This window comes from Armigeres subalbatus, chromosome 1, assembly GCF_024139115.2.
Source record: "Armigeres subalbatus isolate Guangzhou_Male chromosome 1, GZ_Asu_2, whole genome shotgun sequence".
Lineage (NCBI taxonomy): Eukaryota > Metazoa > Arthropoda > Insecta > Diptera > Culicidae > Armigeres > Armigeres subalbatus.
Window position 1 is genome coordinate 120,509,665 of NC_085139.1, and position 11,048 is coordinate 120,520,712.

Below are 11,048 nucleotides of genomic sequence, written 5' to 3' on the forward strand. Positions count from 1 at the left end.
TCGGGTTACTCGGCCCCAGAACATCAATCCTGCATCAAAATATGAAAAATATCAAAAATATTCTCCACATCTCATAGTCTATAAGTTTTATCACTCACGCATATCACTCGATGATCTTGGTCATGCAATCATGGATAGAGTTTACCATTCCCTAGAACATCTATCCTGCATCAAAATCAAGAAAAATATCAAAAATCTTCTCCACATCTCAAAGTCTCTAATTTCTAACTCCTTACGCATATCACTCATTGATCTTGGTCATGCAATCATGGATAGAGCTTACCAGGCCCTAGAACGTCAATCCTGCATCAAAATCAGAAAAATATCAAAAACCTTCTCCACATCTCATAGTCTATAAGTTCTATCACTCACAGATATTGGTCATGCAATCATGGATAGAGTTTACCATTCGCTAGAACATCTATCCTGCATCAAAATCAAGAAAAATATCAAAAATCTTCTCCACATCTCAAAGTCTCTAAGTTCTAACTCTGTACACACATTACTCACTGATTCTCAGTGACGCACCAACCCGATCGAGGACTGGATTTTCTCTCAACTGATCCAACCGGATCAAACGTCCACAAGCCATCTGTGACGCACCAACCCGATCGAGGATTGGACTTTCTCTTAACTGATCTAAGCGGATCAAACGTCCACTTGAATGCAGAAGGCATCAGTGGCGCTGAAGGATTTTTTTTTTGTTTAATTAAAGACTCTTTAAATAGTTATTCGAGTCTGGGTGATTTCTGGCACATACAGAGTTTGTTAATTGTTATATATTATAGATCACTTTGTAATTTAATTGCACTTGTTTTGAATATTCGTTGGTTTCTTCCGGTGGTTGAATTTTCGTTTTTCTAGATCTCAAAGTGATTTTGGAGAGTTTTCATGCTACTTGATAATTTCCGATCATGCAGGCTGGTGAGATATGTGTTGACCACCTAGTTCTCGATGACCGTGACTACATATTACTGTTGTCCTTCAAGTCATATAGAATCAATCAGCGCAATTTCTTTGAAGAAGTTTAGCACTTTCTTTGCTTGGTCACTGTCATCGGCCAATGCCTCTCTAATGTTCGGTTGAAGTCCAATTTTTCTACGTTCGGCATCGTATCCTGGGCAATTGACTATTATATGTTTGATAGTTAGAACTTGGTTGCATTTTGAGCATTTTGGTGGGTCTGTTTTATCCAAAATATATGCGTGAGTTAGATGTGTGTGGCCTATTCGTAACCTAGTAAGTACGATGTCGTCTCTGCGATTTCCTGTGAATACCTCTCTGTATGGAATGATTGTGTTTTTGCATTCCCTTAGTTTGTTGTCTCGGATAGATTCCCATTCCATTTGCCATTTTTTGGTCATATTGGATTTGATGATCGTTTTTATTTCTTTCTGATCCACTACTTCGTGCGTGACGGTGTTCAATTTTAGGGCCTGCTTGGCTTCCTTATCAGCTTTTTTCGTTTCCGGGAATGCCTATGTGACTTGGGATCCAGCAGAAAGTGATGAATGTTCCATTTGATATTAAGTCGTTATACAAGTTGATGATTTTATCCTTGAGAATGGATTTTATCTTTTTTTCTCGAGGCTGTTGATCACACTTAAAGAATCAGTGCATATTATGTAAGAGCCTACTCTTTCTTGGTTAGATATCCAGCGCAGGGCTTCTATTATTGCCATGCTTTCGACACTGTAAATGCTTATTTGATTATGAGTTCTTTTACGTATTATGTTTCCGTCTACGATAACACTAAAACCCGTTCTGGAGTCGGTTTTTGATCCATCGGTGTAAATTGCTGAGTGGAACCTATATTTAGTGTGGAGTCGTTGCGTGAGTAATTTCCTCAGCTCGATATTGTTCTTCCCATTTCTGCTAGCGCTCAAGATGCTATTATCAACTACTATCTTTTTTCTTTGCCATGGTGCACTGGTCGGAGTGTAGAGAGGTCTAGTTGCCGGGATGTTGGCTTCAATGTCTTCAATGATTTTGCTGCTCGTGGATCTTATTGTATTCGGTTCAATTGTTAAGGTCTGGTTCCATAATTCTCCTGAACTATTGCTGCTTACTTCTTCTGTTTCTTCGTTAGAGGGGCATTGATTATTGTTGTTTTCCTTTGTTGCAAATATCGCCAGTCTCTGGTTCAAAAGGAATCTTATGCTGGGGATACCTGTTTCAGCCCGTATGCTCACTATCGGACTAGTATGGAACGCACCAGTGATGATTCGTAGTCCTTTGTTGTGCACACTTTCGAGTCCTCCAATTATTGCGTCGCTGATTGATGAAGTTACCGGTGCTGCATATAGCATTTTTTCAAGTATAGTTGCTTTGTAGATTTTGATGAGTGTTTGACGATCTCCACCCCAAGATCTGGAAGCAATGAATCTAAGAAACTGGATTCTTTGGATACATGTTGCTTTCAACTCTTCTATATGCGTCTTATAGGTGAGATGTTGATCTAGCGTTACTCCAAGGCATTTGTGACTAGATTTTTCTAGAATAGGTTCGCAGTTTATTTTTAGTCTTTGGCTCTTTTGCTTTCTAGATCTGGAATTCTTGAACACTACTGTTGCGCATTTTTCTGTTGATATTTTGAAACCGGTGCGTTGGTCCCATGTTTCAACCCATTTGAGCGCTGATTGGAGTTTTTTGAAAAGATTCTTTTGGTTGGTATCAGTGGCAATGAGCACCACATCATCAGCGAAAAGAAGAGCTTTGATGCCTGATGGAAGGCCCAAGCATATGGTGTCAATTGCAATCAGGAATAGAGTGACGCTTATAACTGATCCTTGGCATAGACCGTTCTCCATTTCAGTTTCTTTGGAGAGCGTACCGTTTGCTTTAACTCTGAAAGTTCTTTTTTCCAGCATTTTTTGAATGTACTTGGTAAGGTTTCCACCAATTTTCCATTCGCTGATCCTGTTCAATATCAGCCTACGCCAGGTTGTATCGTATGCCTTTCTGATGTCCAAGAAGATCGCCTGTGTAAGAAGTTTTTTATGCATAGCTTCTCTAACTGTGGTGTCAAATAGAGCTAGATAATCTGAGGTGGATTTTCCTTTTCGGAATGCAAACTGGTGTTCATTGATAAGCTTACGTTCTTCAATTATGTGCATAAGCCGATTATTGATCATTCTCTCAAAAATCTTTCCGAGGCAGCTATTCAAATATATTGGCCTGTAGTTCCCTGGACAGTTCCTTTCTCCTTTTCCCTTGTATATGGAACTACTATTGATTTAGTCCAGATTTCTGGATAAATTGAACTTTCCCATAGTCCGTTATAGGTTTTCAGAAGAAGATTTTTGTATTCTATTGGGAGGTTAGTAATCATGGCATAATGGATTCCGTCTGGACCAGGGGAGGATCCTTTCAGTCCTTCCATCGCTTCTTCCAACTCGTTTTTGGAAAATACCGTATTATATTCAGCTCTGTCATCCTGGTTGATTGTTGGCGGAGATTTTTCGATGGTGTTTTTAAATGTCCGAAATGCGTGTGTATATTCTTTGTCACTGGATATTTGTCCAAAGTGTTTGGCCAGGCTATCAACGATGCTCTGGTTGTTAGTTGCTCGTTGGTTATTTAGTTTGATTTCTCTGATATGTGAGGATTTATATTTTCCTTGAATTTTGCTGTAGTTGTTCCACAACTCTTTTGCTGGTGTATGCACGTTAAATTTTTGAACAAAGTCGTCCCATGATTTCTTTTTTGCCTTCATGATAATCTCTTGTGCTTTGATATTTGATTCCCGGAAGTCTTGTGTATGATTGGGATTTGGGGATACTCTATTACTTCTTTGCAAATTTCGGAGGGCCTTTCTTCTCGCTTTCACAGCAGAAGCTACTTCATTATTCCACCAGGGTACCTGTTTTTCCCTGACAATCCCTTTCGTTTTTGGAATTGATTGCTCGGCTGCTTTACTTATCTGTCTTGTTATCAATTCTATCTGCACGGTTACGTCATCTATGTAGGAGATTTCGATAGTGTTTCTGTATTTCTCCCAGTCGGCTTCTTCGATTTTCCACTGGGGGAGGCAGTCTTTTCCTGTAACATGTATGGCATTGATAAGATTAGTGGAATGTGGTCACTTCCATGGGAGTCATTAGAGACTGTTAGCTCTAGGGAGCCTGCTAATTGGTCTGAGCAACAGCAGATGTCGATGCATGATCCCATTCCAGTATTGCTGTTTACATAAGTATTTTCACCATTGTTGAGAAGTACGAGGTTTTCTTCGTCAATAACTGACTCTATGATTTTGCCTCGCTGACTGATTTCGCTGGATCCCCAAAGTGGATGATGTGCATTGAGGTCTCCTACTAATATGAAAGGCTTAGAGATCTAAGACAGCAGGTCCAAGATCTCATTCTTTTGAATCCGTTTTCCGGGAGGCAGATATATATTCAGTATATTCGCATTGATCGGTGCGCCTACTTTTACAGCAACTGCTTCTAAGCTTGTGTTTATATCAATGGATTCACTATCGATGTCTTCTTTTACTGCTGTTATTACCCCGCCTGCTGACCTCGCACCATCTGGTCTTGGTCGATGGTATGTTTTATACTTACTTATGCAAGATTGATAATCGTTTTTACACATTGTTTCTTGAAGGCATACCACTTGGGGGTTGGTTGTATTCATTAACAATTTTAATTCAGTTCTTCTTCTCCGTAGTCCCCGTACATTCCAAGAGACCATACAATTTTCTCTATTTGTCAGGTTATGTGTAGGTTGTGCTATGTTTGAGGTTGTTTTTGGTGTGATTACGGTGTACTATTGAGTATTTAGTGTTGTTTATGGTCTCATTGGATGTGATTTCGACTTCAGGACCCCATATCTTCATCTTGGTTGGTAGAATTATCGGATTGTTCTGCTTCTGAGTTGACATAGTCGTCCACTTCGCATGGTTGCATTTTGCTAACTCCTTTCTTCTTCCTTGGAGGGGAGTGTAGGGTATTTTCCTGACTCCTTGTATGTTTAGGGGCAGATTTGTGTCTATACAACTTTAATAGATTTTCAAGTTTACTGAAGTTTTCTTGAAGCTTTTCAATCTCCTTTTCCGCTAACTTTCTTCTTTGTTTTTCTTCCTTGTATCCAGTCAGTAGTTGATCACACTTTTCCTGCATTTCTTGGTATTTTTTTTTTCCATTTGATTCACTTTTTTTTCGTTTCCATGAACGGAACTTCTTAATTCTTCTTTGTACTGGTTTAACTTTGATTCGAATTGCTTTTTCATCTCAGTTTTTAGTTTTTTTTTGTGTATGTTTTTTTTCTTCCTTTAACTCGTTGATCTTTGATACTAATGCTTGGTTCTCTTCAATAAGCTTTTTTACTTCACCATCGATAGAAGATTTCAACATATTAGAATATGTTGTTTTATCCTCAGCTTCGACTATGTTTCTTGCTTCCCAGAATGATACGTTCCTGTCCACTTTCACTTTCGTTATCATTTTTTCTTTCTCCAGGATCCTTTGGAGAAAACGCCATATTCACCGAAGCAATTGACGCATTTCATTGCATTGTTACATTTTTCGTGAAATTCTTCACCACACTTACTACACTTTTTGTCACTTTTGCAGTCCTTGCTTGTATGTCCAAACTTAAGACACTTGAAGCAGCGTAATGGATTTGAATACCATGGCCGCGTTTGTAACACTAGGTAGCCAATTTTCACTTCTTTCGGTGGGACGGTTCCTTTAACAACAAGCACAAAAATTCCGGTGGGAGATTTATTGTCGATCGGGCCTTTGGTCATTTGCTTCACTTCTATAATCCCTTGTTGGGCAACGGTCTCAAGAATTGTAGCGTCCGTATCATTTTTCAAATCGCGACAGAAAATTACTACTTTGCACGAGTTTAACGATCTGTGCTCGTACACTTTCACTGTTATTCCCTCGGCAATTTTTTCAATTTTAGTCAAGTTTTTAGCTTGACTTTCATTTTTTACTGTGACAAAAATTTTGCCATCTTTAGTCTTTTTTACTGATGCCACTGTTCCACAGTAGCCCTGAATAGTTTTGTCCACTAGCACTGGCGACACTCCATGAAGATTTTTACCATCCTCTAGTCTCTCAATTACCATAATTTTTTCTCTGGACCCTCCACCAGAGGTTTCCCCCACACGGGGGAAACTTGTATTGTTCATCTGATTGGTCTACCACTTTTCTGTTTTATTTATTTATTTTACACTCGCGTGAACTGCTCGATGGGGTTATTAGCTTTTCGATTTACTGATTAATCACTTTTGCCGGTATGACTGGGCGCGTAATCGGACACCTCTTGAAATTTATAAACGCGGACGATGAATTGCACTGATGCTACCTCACTCGACCGTGATCGAACACGAACTGCTAAAGGATTGCATTTCATCACAACTGATCCGTTACAAGAAATTTGGATTTTCTTTCTGCTGAAGTCAAAATTTGAACAAATTAAAACAGAGTACTTAAAACAATGATGCGGTTGCAGCAATACTTCAACAATTTACCTCAACCGTTAAAACGTAATTCACAATGTCCTTGTTTTTTTTAAAATTTATAATATTGAATTACTTCAAAATTTACCACATAACAAAGTTCATTTGAACATTTGAAACTATTAGTTTATTTCTTCAATAGCTCTGTGTTGTCAGAATTAAAACAAAATCTTCAACAACCCTGTGTTGCTTGTCGATGCAAATAAATATACATATTTATTTTGATAATAGTTTATTTGAAATTAAGTTCATTTGAAAATATCATTCTCCAACAGCCCTGTATTGTAAAAATCAAAATGTTTAACAGCCCTGTATTGTCACCTCATACATTTTTTTCTTCGGAACCAACTCAAAAAAATAGAAGCAGAAACCGTAAAATATAGGCAATAAAGGAACATACATGAATAGGGCAACATCGAAACCACGATCAAAACACAAAACAAAGCGTCAATCAACAAAACCATAAAATGGCACCCGAGCGGAAACACTTTTCATGAAAACACACTTGCCATGGTTAGGGAGCGTAGATGCACCGATTTGACCATTGTCGGATTTTATTTTTCTTTACTTCACTAACAAGAACACTAAAACACCATTTAGGAGAAGAAAGAATACTTTATTTTTTTTTTCTATTTTTTTTACGCTTTTCACATCCGTTCTTCATTACTATTGTCACAAAACTGAGCTACCTTCTTCTACCTCTATGATGTGAACCGAATATCTCGCTCCGCTCAAAAACATTTGTTTCTCTAAGTTCTCTCTCTCTCTTGGAGTGACACTCTAATGAATTCTCGAACATAATAATGACAGATTTTTTGTTACGCATGTTACGTTTTTTCATTAATATTTCCATGTCAATCAACTAATAAGTGGAAATAATCTAGAAATCTATATTATTATTTCAATTTTTTATTTTATTTTATTTTATTATACTGATCTCTACAACTATGATGTGAACACATTTTATTCTACGTATCACAGAGGGCATATATCACATTCGAAACAGTTCGATAGATCATTTTTTACTCATGTATAGACCTTAAGATCTCACTCCATGAATTTTTTGGAAGCGTGATACATGTACCGTGAACAGAAAATCGTGATTTGGCTCCGTAATGCACAAGGTTACATGCGCCCACCAAGTAAGTTAAAGAATAAATATATCTTATTTTCACACATCAACACACGTAAATTTAGCAAAAAAAAAAAAAAACTTTTCATGAATTGATACTTGATGCTTCTGTCAGTGGTCAGTTCACTGCTGTTTGTTTAAATTTTTAGGCTGGCGCGTTTCAATTCAACCCGCATGGTTTGAATTTGCACGAAAATGCAGCGCTTCAAAATAAAATCGTTTTCTCGGAATATAATTAGTTTTTCGCCCAAATTTTTATTCTGTATTATAGAAGCGGGCTTGGTAGTCATATGGCTACTGCTTCTGCCTCATACGCAGGAGGTCGTGGGTTCAATCCCAGGTCCGTTCCGTTCTCCTACTTTGTATCTTTCTCTTTATTTCTCATGTTCTAGCAATCGCTAGAACTGGAAATGGACTTACATACCGTTTCCATTACTATTCCTATACCTTCAACTTGAGTATTCTAACAGTAATCTGCTAGAATTGGAAATGAACTATAGAGCTCGTTTCCTACATCCAATTAGAAATTCCATCAGTTACCTTCTCCTATCTATCACATTGGCAGCTCGTTAACCAAGACGAACCTCTGCCTCTCCAACCTAACCCAGAAATTCCAACAAATTCCGCATGAACTCGTGGCAAGTGCAGAGGTATATTCGGCTTGCAGTGGGCGAGTGATTGCATCATCATTTCCTCCCGTTCCCTACATTGACTTGCATTCTGACGTGGCAGGCGCCAGTATGACCTAACAAATGAGATCACCAGTACTTGTACATTGAAGATGTGTGCTAGTCCCAAGCAAACATCTGTTGGTTCCCTGTGCAAGAACAGCTGATCTGGTCATAATGGAGTAGCAACTACGAGCAGTCAATCAAGCTCAAGCTCAAGCTCAAATTTTTATTCTGTATTATAGATGGTAAGTTAAATTAGTGGTTATCACATTGGAAGTACATAATTTCGACCATTATTAAGTTGAATTCGAAGATTTGCTTAGGGGCGCATATTGAACGTCCCTCCCTATTACTAAATGATCGAACGCAAATTACTAAATGATCGATAACATCCCTGGTTGTAACGTCACGCAGCAAATTGCATCCCAGCAAGGCATTTTTCTACACAAATTCGGAGTTGATTTACTTATGCGATCCGAAATTTTATAAGGATTCAGAAGATGTAATAATATGCATATGTTTACTGATGTTTTATGCAAGCTTTCTTCAAAAAACATTTAAAAGTACGTCAAAACGTTGTAACGTCACGCCGGAATGTGTCCTAAAAAAATTGGTCGGTAGTGGACGGATTTAATATTCGAACTGTGGTAAGTGCGAACGTTCGTGATGTCGGAGAAGAATTTGCCGTCGATTAGAACGTGGTCGTGGTCGAAAAGTAATAAGTTATCTTCATTATCTCCCAATTTCAAGCCTGCACGGTGGGCCTGGTCGTTTCAATATTTGTGTTATACACCCGATTATTTTTTACACGGGGGATGCGTTCCGTGTAAAAAAAGTTATCAGTTCAAAATTTGAAAATCCATGTAAAAAAAGTTTTATGATATCTCAACGAATCATGCAAAATGGAGCAATTTTGCAAACATTTTATATGAGATTTTTTTACGCGGCCGTGTAAGCATCGGGTGTATTTATAGTATGCTGCAGCATCGTGTAGCATCGGGTGTATTTAAGGTATGCCCCCATAAATCCGGCCCTGCCCACTCCCTCGTAACAAACTGTAAGAATTATCTCAACTACCCCCACCCCCTAAGCGTAACGTAATAAATTTAGATTTTCAATAAAAATCTCTTTTATAATAGAATTTGAAGCATAATACGATTGTTACTTCATGTATTGTTCATATTATTTTAAAGAACTCAAATAATTTAAAAAAATGAAAGCTTATTTTACTCTATGTGAGTAATTTGTTACGCGTAACAATATTTTGAAACACCCCCACCCTCATATGTTTTGGTAACAAATCGTAACAAAAATTGAACAACCCCCCACCCCCCATTGCGTTACGTAATATTTGAACTGGCCCATAAGACATTTGGCCGAATAAGTCATTTGACAAGTGAGAAATTAGGAGTAAGAAGAGAGACGTCTCAATTCTCATTTATCATTTCTCACTTTTCATAGTAAAAAATGAGAAGCTCGAAGTGAGTCTCACTTCTCATTTTTCAATTCTCACTGTGAAAAGTGTCACTTTTCAAAAGACCTATTCGGCCAAATGACCTTTTCGGCCAAATGAACTTTTCGGCCAATCGAACTATTCGGCCAATCGACCCTTTCGGCCAAACGACCCTTTCGGCCAGATGGGGTTCGGCCTAATGACATTCGTCCAAATGGCTTTTTTTCTGCCAAATGGGTTTCGGTCATACGACCCTTCCCCATTTCCAAGGTGAGTAATTCTCGCTGAGACCGGGCCACTATTTGGACGAGGTTCTTGAGAATGCCTAAATTTATATTCATTCGAAAGCTTTCGGCGAGTATATAAAGGATCCGAATTAAATTCTTCAGAAAGATGAACCCCTCGTTAGTTATACACGAAATCATTTTAATGAACCACTTGTCAAGTCTTGACTCACCAAAAGTTTCATAACTCCAACATTTCTCAACCGATCATAGAGATCAGCATATCGTTGGAAAGAGGAAGTGTATCCTTAATTTTCAATAATAAAAACAGAGGCAGCCATATTGAAATTGGCCGTCATCTTAAATTTCTTTTTAAAAACTGTTTTTCCGCCTGGTTGTCAACCACCGATTTTTAATTATTAATACAGCGATGAAAAGCTTGGCTTATATTGTACATTGTGTCCGAAAACCTCAGGTGTATGTTATTTTTATCCAAAGTTATGTACGATTTACCAAATAATTTTTTGAAGGCCCATCTAACCACCGAACATTAATTTTATGGTTAATATGATACTACGACGTCAGTTCCTTGATTTCATACAAAAATTCTAAGCCAAATATGTTCCAAAAAATTAAAAGCATATCTATGACAGCATTTTATTTGAAGGGCTCAAAAGTTTTGAGCATTACGGAGCCGTATTCAAGTTATTGTATTGAATAATTCAAGAATTTTGTTATTGGTAAGTCGTACATAACTTTTGATAGAAAAAACATACGATCGATGTATTGATATTCAAAATAGCGAAAAAATAGTTTTTAAAATGAAATCCAAGATGGCAGTCAAATTCAATATGGCTGCTTTAATTTTTATTATTGCAAATTGAGGATACACTTTTCCTCTTTCCAACGATATGGTGATCTCTAAGATTGGTTGAGAAATGTTGGAGTTATGACAGTTTTGGTGAGTCAAGAATTGATAAAAATCGAAGGATCCAAAAACGTGATTTCGTGTATAACTATCGAGGGGTCTATCTTTCTGAAGAATTTAACTCGGATCCTTTATATACTCGCCAAAAGCTTTCGAATGAACATAAATTTC

General features: G+C 37.7%; 1 pseudogene; it reads right to left on the bottom strand.

The window, feature by feature from the left end:
- Positions 1–4,405: 4,405 nt before the first annotated feature.
- Positions 4,406–6,320, bottom strand: LOC134205858 (uncharacterized; annotated as a pseudogene).
- Between the last annotated feature and the right edge of the window lie 4,728 nt (positions 6,321–11,048).